General features: G+C 38.0%; 2 long non-coding RNA genes across 2 annotated transcripts; one reads left to right on the plus strand and one right to left on the minus strand.

Moving 5' to 3' along the window:
* Positions 1–3834: 3834 nt before the first annotated feature.
* Positions 3835–4742, minus strand: LOC121633338. Its single transcript, XR_006009043.1, has 4 exons — positions 4658–4742; positions 4490–4549; positions 4163–4237; positions 3835–3874 (listed from the first exon to the last, which is right to left on the minus strand). It is a non-coding gene; the product is annotated as an uncharacterized LOC121633338 (long non-coding RNA).
* A 4524-nt stretch (positions 4743–9266) lies between these two features.
* Positions 9267–9935, plus strand: LOC121633219. Its single transcript, XR_006009017.1, has 3 exons — positions 9267–9403; positions 9475–9573; positions 9807–9935. It is a non-coding gene; the product is annotated as an uncharacterized LOC121633219 (long non-coding RNA).
* Positions 9936–14031: the final 4096 nt, after the last annotated feature.

The raw sequence follows: 14031 nt of genomic DNA on the forward strand, positions 1-14031 counted from the left end.
AAAGATTAAACATCTTCTGTCCATAAGTAGTCAATGATTTTGATATTTTCAGATACAGTACTTAGTTTACTACCACCACAAGTCATATGAAGGTCTTCTACTGTGTACTTTCAGAGTAATCAGCTGTCAAAGTACCCATCACTGTTCGAATTGATGTATTTCTGTCCAACTTTAAAGAAAGATTAAACATCTTCTGTCCATAAGTAGTCAATGATTTTGATATTTTCAGATACAGTACTTAGTTTACTACCACCACAAGTCATATGAAGTTCTTCTACTGTGTACTTTCAGAGTAATCAGCTGTCAAAGTACCTATCATTGATGAACTAACTGCATGCTTCAATTACTGGAATTCCTTTAATACAATAAAAACACACACAAACACTTAACAAATTTCAAAATATAACTTAATCTGAGCTTTGTTGGATTTCTGTAAACAAGAAGATTAATGTAACCCACAAATTAGCCTGTAGCCGGTACTGAAGGGTCTGTCTCTCTCCAAATTTTTTATTTGCTCCATGTTGGGATCTGCATGACTGTTCACTGAGCGCCCATGAATGCAGTGGCCAGAGCTCTACACTAAATGCAGACCGAGCAGCTCCAGTCACTTGCCCTGGCCTTTAGGAGTTGCTTTTCGTCCATCCCAAGGCACTGTTCATGATACCACCGTTCACAGGTATCACACTGTATCTGTAAAATAAAATAAATTTTAAAATAAAAACTATATTTAATTAAATTAAATTTTATTTATACAGTATCTTTTACAATTGAAATTGTCTCCAGACACTTTACAGAAAGACAGAGCCTGACCCCTGAGCAAGCAGTTAAGGCGGCAGCAGGACCTGGCTCATAAAGGTGACCTAAAACTCACAAGCAATCATACATTCCTATTTCTTCTATATACCCTATGTTGAAAATTATTCCATATTGTATCTAATTTGATTAAATCATTGATCACTCTAAATCTCCCAACACCTAGAATGATGACTCTTGACTAAAAAAAATTAAAACACATTATCAATATCAACTTAAAGTTTTCATTGTGTATATAATTAGAAAAGTCTGTTTCCTTAAATTAAAATGTGTTATCACAACTTATATTCTATTCTTTATATGTGTACATTTTAAAGCCATTACCATGCACTTGAGAAATTGTTACTTTTGTATCTTTACAGTATATCGTAGTATCATTATCCCAGAATCTTCCATGAAGATTAATAGAAGAGCAATTGTCCAAAAAATGTAACTGTCCACATATACCAAATTGATTTGCACATTTTAATAGATAGCATACATGTTCTACTTATTGTGGTAATATATGGTGAACCCCAATTATAAATGCTCAATCAAAAGTGTACAAGCACCCACCCAATCAGTGGTGGGAGGTCCTTTTCCTGGGGGCTTTGAGACAGCGCACATTGCGCAATTATTCTCCATATCAAACACTGCAAGAAAAGAACAAACTGTATGTCAGTAAGTAGAGTTAGCTTTATACTGGCAGCAGAACTACAGTTCAATAATACATGGATTTTCAAATATATTACTTAAATTCAATCAACTCTGGTAATAATTGGAGGACTGGGATGGGGTTAGAAGTGACATGATAAGATACCAGATACCATAAAAAAAAAAAAGTTTCTTCATTTTCAATAAATCAAAACTAAAGTGTTCCAGTCTGCTTGGAACACTGTATTTGTTTTGAAATTCCTCTTCTCCTAATACAAACTATGATATATATTGATTCTTAGATTTACCAAAGAAATAACCGATACACTAAATATTTTCATTATGCGTTTATGTAAGATTAGAGGTTTGGATTGGGGCTTATGTATATAGACAGTGATGCTGTAGGCTGCCAATGCCAGAGGATGTGGCTGTTTCAAAGGTAGTTCCTTTTGTTTTCAAGTATTGGATTGTATTAAATGAATAATTCATTAATTATTGCAAGTCAGTCTCCCTAACTACTCACTGATGAGTTTTATACATTATATAACATAAGAACAAGAGACTTACAAACCTGAACCATTAAGTATAGACAAAGCCAACTTTCTCCTCTCACAAGCCATCTCTTTCCTGGATGTCCCAAAAGACAGTACAGGCAAAGCAGGAAAGGCCTCCATCACTGCCTTTGCCATCTAACAAACACATATATTGAAAAAATTTAATCTGTGCTGAGTTATTTGCATTTAGAAGCAAATTACAAGCCAGAAAGAAGATATCTCTGAAGCTTGCTCAAGTAACATATATAGAAATAAATAGACGATATCATAGTTGAAGAAGTAAAGTACAGAGTTACCATGGTGACAATGACTCCACAACTGCTACTGTCACATTGAACTGGATGCTGCATGGTTGTGCCTTTCCACTTGATAGTCCCCCAGTTCTCCTTGCCATAGCAAACTGTTCTCATCTTGAAGAAGTCCCTTGAAACAAAGTGGAAGAGTCTCTTATTTTACAACATGTAGGGAGAATAAAATACCGTTTAGACCACAAAGCACAGAATAACTTTTACAGCACTACAGGATTGGAGATGTCTGCCTTTGCCTTACTGTTATTTTAAGAAAAGGAGAAAATTTTACTCTCATCTCCGAAAATTTCTATACAATGCTTGTTGTTTCAGTCAACTCTTAGTACTGTGTGTAACGTCATTGCTTGTGTTGTGTTCAGTGAGGCTCCACAATTTTGGATTTTGAATGTATGTATGAAGCAATTTTCTTTTACAAAATTGAATTAAATAATGATGAAAAAATGTTATGGCAAGAGCATACATTTTTATTAAAAAATAATAAAAGTTGTAAAAGATTTTTTGTTAGCAGTTGAAAACTATACGCGCAATAATTTTTTTCTGTTAAAATACTTTCATAAGTTGAAGATTATTTACTTTAATGGTGTGCTTATAAAGCAGCTAAAATATGCACTGTTTGTATTTGAAAAATTAATATTAAACAATCTTATTTGTATTATTTTGGAGGTTTTCACCTACTCCTACTGCTTCAGTAACACAATAACACAAATCTAAATGACCATTGTGAGTGTAATCCAGTTTTTCCTTCACTTCTCATCAGAGAGTCATCCTGACAAGTGGGGAACACTGCACAACAACCATGTAGCACATGTTGTATCTTTCAGTTGCTGACTTACGGCACTCTTTAGCAGCTTCTTCAGACTGTTGCTGTTCTTTTGAATTAGCTGCTGGGTCCACCAGAAAGACTGAGCTTGTGGCTGGCAGTATGTACTGCAACAAATGTGATGTTATTTCAGAGCAATTTCAAACAAAGAAAGAATAAAAAAAATAAAGGATCTTAATACAAGTTTCCCAACAATCACTAACCAGCAACTTCCAATGGACTCCCTCAGTGTTGACAAAGGAGAGTATAGCTTGATAATCATCAAATTTAGTCTATTTAAACAATAGAAAAAGTTTAATCATTTGAGTGAAATCTTGCTAGTATTAAACACACACACACACACACACACACACACAAAAGTACCTTTGGCATGGCATGTCTGAGCTGATCTCTTTTTCCAAAGAGTATCACACCTGCTGTGTAATGGTTAAGAATGTATATGGAGTCTCCAGTTTTGTACTGGTGAGCAGAGAGGTGTAAGATGCCCTCAATAACCTAAAGACAATCATTCAGATGAAGATATGACACAAAATTAGCCAACAAAAACACAAATAACATGACAAAAAAAAAATGAATAAAATGTTATGGCTGGATTTGTATTTTGTGTATACCTCGCCTGTCAGCCACTGGTGAGGTCTCAGTGTTCGTAGGTCAGTGTGGTGGATCACCAGGTTGTTCCCCCTCATATGGCTGGGGAGCACAGAGACCACCACTTCTGTGTTCTTCCGTTTCCACAGTGATGTAAGCTGCAAAGAGAAATTAACAATTTTACAACTTATTAAATGATCAGCTTTAACATATTTGTAATAAATTATATATAACTTTTATTTACAAAAGCTGTAAAATTAAATGTTAAAAACATTTAAGTAGTATATAAAGAAGGAAGACAGGAATAAGACATGAAGTGATGTATACAACAATATATTTGAAATTGTTTGAAGTTTTATGGAATAACATGAAGCTTATCTAAATATGTACACTTAAAAGTACTTAAACTTAAAAGTAACATTATTACTTAGGAAGATGATCATTACCTCCTCTTCTTGATCAATTGGAAGTTTCTTCTGGTCACTGGGCATTGTTGCAAAGCCAGGTCCTTCTTTATCAAACTGAACACATTATATGCATTAGACAAAGGCAAACTGGCATGTATTTGAAAAGTCTAATTCAAATAAAAAACAAATAAAACTCAAACTAATTCAAATAAACAGATTATTCACGTCAACTGCATAACATTTTTTTTAAAAAAAAGATTTTTGTTGGAGATTTGTTGGCATTTTTAACTCCACAGTGCATTATAAACATTAATAAATGTAATTTTCCTACACAGAAAAATAAAGTACATCATAATCTTAACTCACCTGTGAAGGCACGTGTTGAGGGGAGGGTTGCTGTTCATGCACATCAGGAATGGTTGACTGCTGAGAAGTTGTGAAGAAAGTGATACAGACAAGTGCACAAAATTCAAACACCCAGTGAAAGATAGAATGTGTCACTCTGAAGAAATTTAGATCATGTTCTTTCCTTACCTTCATATCTTTTTTTTGGAAATGGAAGGGCTTGGAGATAGGTGAAACATATACACCTCTCCTTCTCTGCTTCTTCTGTTTCCACCGTTCCACATCTACCCTATGAGTCTGGATAATAACAAAAACTGCACTAAGTCTTATTAATATGAATGCTATATAGTAAATTCCATTGTCTGATTATATAAATATATTAAGGTGTGCAAGTACTAGTATGTTGTTAATGCATGTGACAACTTTTTGGTTACGGTTGTTAGGAGTGTTAGTAATTCTGAGGCGGTAAAGTTGGTTGGTTATTCGATATTGGCTTGACATTCGTATTTATTTGTGCTTCTAATCACAGACCACGGCGGTGCCAACTTGGTCAAAGACTGTAGCTTATAGATACATTATCATACTTTAATATACTACAAGATTTATGTAAACTGTCCTTGCGATTTGAAAATTTTACCAGAAAATAGCGACTTCGCATTGTAAACCGACCATCACTCGCCGTAGTCGAGTCACTAAGGGACCGTGTGTAAATTACACGTTTCAGCATAAATGAAGTCATGAAAATTGGTAACCAAAAATGATAAAAATGATCTTTCACTATTTTGTTTGCTGTAGTACATCATGTTTATCATGTCCTATCTACTACAAGTGAGATTATTCTGATAAAGTACTTTATATGCCCACAGTATGCATTTATGACCTGAAAATATTCACTAAAAATCAATGAATTGACTTTTTATCATTCTTTTTGCTGTAGTACATCATGTTTATCATGTCCTATCTACTACAGGTCCGTTTATCTTGATATGGTATTTTATATGCCCATAGTATGCATTTATGACCTGAAAATATTCACTAAAAATCAATTAATTGACTTTTTATCATTCTTTTTGCTGTAGTACATCATTTTTAGCATGTCCTATCTACTACAGGTCCGTTTATCTTGATATGGTATTTTATATGCCCATAGTATGCATTTATGACCTGAAAATATTCACTAAAAATCAATTAATTGACCCTTTAGGCCCCCAAACGCGAAGGCCTCCAAATTTGTAATCAATATGTTATGAGAAAAAGGGAACAAAACAACGGTTTCAATAAACACATCGATTTAAATAGGCCTTTGGACCGCCTTCGATGCTCTGGCCTAAATATTGTCTATGACTCCAGAAAATATTACAGAAGCTGGAACAAAAAAGAATAGAAACCCAACTCGTAACATCTCATTGTAATTGGTTATTTATTTCCAGAGAAAATGTTATAACTTCAAAATCCCATTCTTCCATAAAATTAATTTATACTCCACCCACTTGCTCTTGAGTTTTGAGGCAAAACAGCAGCTTGTGAGGAAGGTAAGGAAGCATGTTTTTTTTACTAAAGTTTACTAAAAGCTACTAAGTTGTTTTTTGGAAAACATGAGCTATATTTTTCATGATACTGAATTTTATTAAGAAGTTAAGAAATCTCAGCTTGTACAGAGTTAAAAATGTAAAATAAGCTGTGGAATTTGACACACTTAGAAATAAGGTCCAATCAGCAAAGGCAGTGCAAACGCCTTTTGTAATTGTAATGTTTTTTCTTTTTTTTTCTTCATTTCATTATTGTTTTTCAATCATATCCCATTGTGTGGCCGTGAATGCGCTCCAAATCTCAAAATTCAGACTCAAAAAGGCATAGGCTATATGATAGACAGATAGATATACAGCATATACGTACACATATAAGCCTACAGTGTTTCCTTTACATAGGCCTAGCCGTGGACAGCGCCACAGCAAGAAAATGTCATTTTCACGGGTTTCTGTGAATTTTAATTGGACTTGCCCTGCTGCCGAAGCCTGAGTAAGCAGCGTATTTAAAGATTTGCACGTGAACATGGCATGAGAGGGAGGAAGGGGGCGTGACAGGGCTTTAATCAATCTTTTTTTGCTAATGCACAGTGACTTCGACAGCATCAGTCGCAAAAGGAGAAAGTGGAGTTGAAAGAGGAAAGGTAGTTGAGAATAAATTGATTTTTGATTTTTCAAGGTCAATAGGAGTTTTGTTTTAATGAGCAGCGCTCAGGCATTAATTAACCGCGGCACTGCAGTAGACTAATGAAGTTGACACTTGTTAGCTATATAGTAACTATATAGTAACTCAAACACTCTACTAGTGGTGCAACGGATCACGCGGTTGATTTGTAATACAAACGGAACCTAAGTAGTAAGTATTTCTACCCATTAAAAACATTCATATATTCATAACATTCGTGTATATACGTATATATACATATATAGGCTACATATACGTATATATACGTATATATATATATATACACACACACACACACTACACAGGCCTGAGCAGCACCCCTAGGGCCCTAGCAGAGGTGTTAGGGCCTTCAAAGCCACTTGTGGCTTTAATTTTGGTTGATATTGTCCCCGCAGGGATACAAAGTATCGGACTGGCCCATCTCCACTAATACTACTTTGTGAACTTAAATATAACGAAAATTTTCAGGAACTTTATAAAATGCTTTGATATATTCTGTCCATGTTTTTAGATAATGAAAAGACGAAAGCACAAGACAGATGTATGGGAGGAAGCCGGAGGAGTAGAGGCTGTTGTGAGAGCATTTGCAAAGGCAAATTTATCCATCAAGTCAGGCATATCTTACAATTCACCTGTGTGGTCTGAAATTTGTCACACACTTTTCAACAATGAAAACAAGACCAAAAGACATTGGTTGTGGGTAATATGGTCCGAAAACAGGAGAAGCCTTAGGCAAAAGGTTGCAAAATATAGGTCTCAAGTCGATGAGCCTGTCGTGACCCAAGAGAGAGAAGCAGAGCTTGCACAACTTAGGGACCATGATGCCATCATAGTTGAAGAGCTCTCAGTAGCTGAAGAGGATGGAGAGAAAAAGCCCCTCTTAGCATCAAAAAGCCATCAGCCCAGTATTGATGCTCATGTTCAAGAGCCATTTTTAGTTGTTGAAGAACACAAAGTTGAAGACCTTACAGAAGTTCAACCCATCTATACAGTCATACAAAGTAGAAAAAATCAAGAGCCCATTGTAGCTGAGGAACCTGACATAAACAAAGATGGACAAGAATCACAGTCAGCTCAGGAGTACCTGCATCACATTCCGCCCAATCATGATTCCCTGAAGGAGGTTCTGAGAACAAGGACAAACTGCACTGTGTGTTGATGCAGAAGAAGTTAATGGAGATGATACAGCTGAAAACTCAACAGGCAAACAGACCAGCAAACCAAAAGGCAAGCCAATAGGCAAACAGACAGGCAAATCAAAAAGCAAACTAACAGGCAATGATGAATCAAAAAAAAAATTAAGACGAGAAATAAGGAACTTGCCTAAAACTTTCAAAATGTCAGTTGATCAAAAAACATGGGAATCAATCAGGCCAGTTAAAGGAACCAAAAAATTGAAGCCATCTTGGACTCACAAAATATATGAAGAATTCAGCAAGAAGAATCCTTGCTGTGTGCTAGCCTTCAAATATCAGTATGTGAAGTCAGCAGGCAGCAGGAAAAGGAATTGCCCATATCTGCACTTGAAGGCTGTATGTACTTTCCCAACATGTAAGGCCTATTACACTTTTTGGTTAGCTAAAAAGCCCCAAAGAGGTCAGAAAAAAATTACACTGAGAGTGTGTAGACATGGACAAGCTCACCATCTTAGAAGCCATACAAAGATGAGGCCAGCATCCAACCTAAGAAGGGGGAAAATTGCGAAGAAACTATCACAAGGAGTCAGTCAAACATATTATGACTTATTAGGATCGACACGAAAAGAAGCCATTGCTGCTGGAAATCCCTAAACAGAGATATCCTGAAAACAATTGGATATGAGTTCAGGAAGGCAGCACAACTTCATCAAAATGTATTAATGGAGGTTCACATGACCCAGCAGATCATGAAAGAATGCGACACAAGTTTCATCTACATGCCCGGTTATATCCAGAGCTTTCAAGTTGAGCCTTTCTGTGTTAATATGTATACAGAAAAAGGAATAGGCATTTTGTTGGCACATCTCCGACAAAAGAAAAAAGTTCATCTTTATCTAGATGCAACTGGAAGCATTGTGTCCAAGATTCCTGAACAAAAAAAACGCAATCTGTACTATGCGCTGGTGTTGGCAGGGCAGGGCAGAGGAACACCGCCCCTACCAGTAGCAGAGATGGTGTCAAATGACCAGACAGTGCCGACAATTTCCCATTGGCTGATGAGATTCCTTCACGTGTTATGCAAATTTACAAGAAGGAATGTGGGCTATGTTGAAACAGATTTCAGTTGGGCACTCATTCAGGCAGTACTCACAGCCTTCAACAGAGAGTCTATCATGGCTTATCTTGACAGAAGCTTTGCTGTCTGCCATGGCAGGCAGGAGTGGAAGTCCTTTACAGTAATACACCTCTGCTCAGCCCATATCTTAAAAGCAGTGTCACAGATCATTGGCAAGAATGTGACTGACAAAGGTCATAAAGAATTTCTGACCTTTGTGTTTGCCAGACTGCAAAACAGTCGAACATTGCAAGAAGGTGTGAACATCTTCCGGTGCTTATGCATCATACGGTAGCAGAGATGGTTGTGAAGGAGCGGAAGCTGACTGGTACCATCGCCATCCTGAAATACAGGTGTGGGCAGCTCCGAGATCAGATAAAAAAAAATCGCAGAGCATCCAGGAAACAGCTTGTCGAGGTCATCAATGCGGGCGACGCTGTCACCAAAAAACGGAAGGCCGTCGTCGCAAAGGTGAGAAAGCGCCCACTGCTACATCCACCATCACTCCCACCACCATCCTTATCCACCCTCTGTTGTTTCAGGAGGAGAGAATGCTGCGTCGCATCAAGATATGCCACAAGTTGGAGAGCAAAGTCGCTCCATTGCTGTCACCGTGGCTGCCCAATGACAGCTACATACAGGTGAGGACTATGTCCACTTCAAGTCTCTTCTCTAGTGCCGCCATTTTGCACAAAAATGGTTACTTGTGCTTAAAAACAACAGGAAGCTGAAAACTAATGATAGTTTCTTCTTCAGGAAACTCTGTTTTTTTGTGTTATGATTAAGTCAGGCGGGTCTGTGCTGTAATAAACATCAGCTGACCTCTGGTCTACTAGACCACATGACCCAGTCTGATCTTCTGGTCTGTTTGCAGGATCTCAGCGACTTTCAGGAGAAAACCATCTGTCAGCATGATCTCAGCTACCTTCAGGTGAAAATCAATGCCGCCCTGATCGCCCGGGATACCCTCAAGAAACAGAGCCCACCTGATCCAAAAGAAGCAGCAGGAGCTGAGTCAGGACCCCGGCTATGCCGTGGTTGGACACCCGGCTCCTCTGCTTGCCTCCCAGGCCCCAACCGTCCCCCTGTGCCTCAACCTGCTCCTGGGCCCCGGCTGGCCCCCGTGCTCCTCTGCTTGTGTCCGGGCCCCATCCGTCCCCTGTGCCCCAACTCCCTCCCGGGCCCCGGCTGGCCCCTGTGCTCCTCTGCTTGCATCCCGGGCCCCAACTGTCCCACGTGCCACCGCCCCTCGGGCCCTGGCTGCACCCCGGGCCCCTACCACACACAGACGCCACATTGTTGACAGACGCCACACTGTTGGCACACGCCATCAGACAAAGTTTTGACTGAAATTCTGTCTTGTTTTTTCCTGATAAACTGAGAATGAAATAAAATCTCATCCTGTACTGCACCGAGCGTCTAGTTATGGATCTCAGAACATCTGATTGGTTGACCAGTAAAAATGTAAAAGGTTTTAGTCCTGTTGGTTTCAGAACCCTGTCCTGAAAGGTAAACCATAATGATTTTGATGTAGGCATCACCAGTCAAACCCGCCAAACCATGACACAGCAATAAGTTACAGGTTAAACGCTTTTTAAAAAATCATATTGGTTTTAGGGTATTTGATGGCATTCTTTTTTTTTTTTTTTCTACAAGTGTTCTTACCATTATCTTAGAATTACAATGCTTTATTGGCTTTAAATAGCCCATTTTACTGTCATGGATCGCAACATGAGCTAGGCTGACAGATAAAATAAATAATAAAAAATAAATTCATGATGCACTGCAACAGAGGACCTTTAAATAATTAAATAGTGAAATAATCGTGTGTGTATTTATATATATTAATAACCCATTAATTTAATTCTCACTTTAACGACACATTTAAGTAATTATTTTCTTGTGATGGGGGGTAAAGGTGTCTTGTTTTTTTCACAGGTCTTTGTTCAGCAGTGTTCTCTGTGAACAATCTTATTTCATGTTCAGTTACTTCTGATGGTCCTGACCTGAGAGGCGGGTGTAACTGCACATCACCTGTGGTGGGGGGTAAAGGTGTCTGCTTTGTCCTCATCTCAGGTGTTGGTTTGACTTCGGTTATTTTCTCAAAGGAACTAGTTCCAGGTCTAGTTACTTCTGGGGGGTGGGGCCTTAGAGGCGGATGTGGTGTAAGTTCTGGTGTGAGCGGCACGTTTTCTGTGATGGGGGGTAAAAGTCCATTCTTTGTTGTGATCTTGGCTCTTGTTCCAGCACTAACTGGACCTGCACTACTTGTACGTCCAGCAGAGTCTTACGTGGACTTGAGAAAGAAAAGAAAATATAGTGTTGTGTCTTCCAATGAAATCAAGTTATAGTAGAGCTTAATTTCTACCACATAAACCAGATATTCATTCATTTATTCATTCATTCTCTGTACCACTTTGTGCATTAAGGGTTGCTGGTAAGCTGGAGCCTACCCCAGCATTTAGCAGGTGAGAGGCAGGTACACCTGGACAGGTCACAGTCCATCGCAGGGTTAACACAGAGGGACAAACAACCACACACACACACACACACTCCTAGGGAGAATTTAGAGTGACCAATAAACCTAACATGTCTTTGGATGGTGGGAACCAGTGTTGTGTTGTTTTCGTCAACAATGATGATGAATTTATTCCGTTGATGAACCTTTTTTTCATGACGATGACGAGCTAAAAACGGCAGTGTGGATGAAGGGGTTTGGTAGAAGTGATGAAACGATATATGGACATATTTTAACTATAATCCATCATAATTTCTCTGGCAGACCAGGTCAAGTTGAGCATGTGTTCCTCATCCTTTGCTCATATTTTGGACATGTGTGTGTTCAGGGTGGAGTTTTACACTTCACTTCAAATTCTCAGATATAAAGCCACAGTTACCAAAGTAAGGATGTTGTTGCTCTTTGCTTTTCTGGAGTAATTGATTCCACAGCTAGAACTTTTTCTGTGTAAAGCATCACCCTAAGTAGATCAGAAAGTATCTGCTGTTGGTTGGAAACCTTCTAAGTCTAAAAACATTCCTTTTAATTTTGTTATTGATGAAAATAACCAAACAACAAGCTCACAATGTGTTGCTGTATGTTGAAGTTATAGATCTATTTTCTTGTGTGACATGTTTGTATGATGAAGTCAGGCATGAATTCATGAAAAATGATGAAATATAGAAATAAAAGGTTTCTGTCCAGCAGCAGGTAAGTAACACGGCAGCATTTCATCCCTGTTGATGGGAAAGTCTCGGCTAAAACTTTCAGTCTGGTAAAGGATCTGGTTATTATGTAAAAGCATTAAGGTTAACTTGTTATAACCTATCAACCTCGATTCCACTTTTTAATATGTATTAAATTATTTGTTTTTTTATTTGACGAAAACCTGTTTGAGATCTTTTCTTCCACTAAAACAAACTTGGAAATGACCCTAATGTGACTAAAACTAATGAACATTTTCATCCTGAAGACTAAAACTAAGACTAAAGCTACAACAGCTACAACCCCCTTCATTTCCAATAAAGATCTAAATGACATTTTCCAGGCTGATGAGTGACTAGTGATTTCGAACGTGCGTGTGCAATTGTTAAAAACTGACAGTCAAACATTTTATCACCAAGGCATTACAGTGGTAGAACCCAATGACTACACTAGCTTACAGGTTTTTAAAATGATGCAATATGCTATGGTGAACACCGCAAACACCCCATTTAGACTTTATTTTACATTTTCTTACACAGGACTCCAAGGAGACAAGAGCAGGTTAACTACTTTATTACAGAACAGAACTCAGAGGAAGGATCATACCGATACCCATACTGGAAGTGGTAATGGGGTTGCGGAAGCCAGGAACGGAGAAGGAGTGAGTCCTTGATGTGTAGGTTAAGGTCCGACAAGGAGTGACTGAACTGGTGGAGTATATAAGGGCTGGAGAGTCAATGGGGAACAGGTGTGGCAGACATGATTATGATGAGCGGATCTGGAACTGGTGTGGAGGATCAGGGAAGTGAGGAGTGAATGGAGGAGCGGCAGAACAGGGGAGTGCTGGAGGAGTGGCAGGACAGACTGTAACACATATAGGCTAATTGAGGTAGATCATTTGCATCCCTGCATTTTTAATAAAAATTTTAATTAACTCTTATTAGACAAAATCACAGTTTAAAGTATTACATTTAAATAAACTTTAACCTATTACTTGTTTAGATAGGCCAACATCAGATGGCATCATGGGAACAATTAACATCCTTTAAGGCCAATATCGGAAAGTTCACTGCGCTGCAATGGATCCCTTACTTTACAAATGTATTTTTGACTATATCGCCAAAAAACAATACCCTGCTGGCATTTCAAAAAAAGAGAAAAATGAAGTTCGACGAAAGGCGTCAAAGTTTGTAATTGAAGGTGAGATAATAATTTCCTTTAAGCCGAAAAACCTGAAGCATGCATTCATGTATAGGCTACTTTTTAAATGTATTGCATATCAATTTAGCAACTAAGGAAAATCATACAACTGCTTAAGCAAACGTTTCATTGTCTTGCTTTTATTATCTTGTAGAAGAAGCTCTGTTTTATGTCAAAGGCTTCAATCATTAAAAAATTAAAGTCGTAAAAGGCACAGAGGAGGCAAACGCTATTTTTAGGGACTTTCACGATAGTCCCACAGGTGCTCACACTGGACAAAAGAAGACCAGAGATGCCATTTCCAAACGATTTTATTGGCCTGGCATGTCTTCTGATATAGATACCTGGGTAAGTATAGCTACTGAAAGATGGATTTTTGATTAAGTTTGAGCTCATTTGACCAACTAAATAAAAAAAAAAAAAAAAAAAAGAAAAAAGGATGAAATCTCTATAGAATAGTGGAATGCAACATACAGTACCAAAACATGTCACCACACAGGCAACTGACTTTTTTTTAATTCATCTTTTTAACAGGTGTCAGAATGTGCAGTGTGCCAGGCAGCAGGCCATGTTATCAAACAGGAGGTGAAGTACACCCCAATAAAGGTAAACTAAGTTCATACTTAATGTATGTCTATAAGTTCACAAATTCCTGCTTTTTTTTTTTTTACAAAATGCAATAAATACAATATGCCCC

This window comes from Melanotaenia boesemani, chromosome 22, assembly GCF_017639745.1.
Source record: "Melanotaenia boesemani isolate fMelBoe1 chromosome 22, fMelBoe1.pri, whole genome shotgun sequence".
NCBI lineage: Eukaryota > Metazoa > Chordata > Actinopteri > Atheriniformes > Melanotaeniidae > Melanotaenia > Melanotaenia boesemani.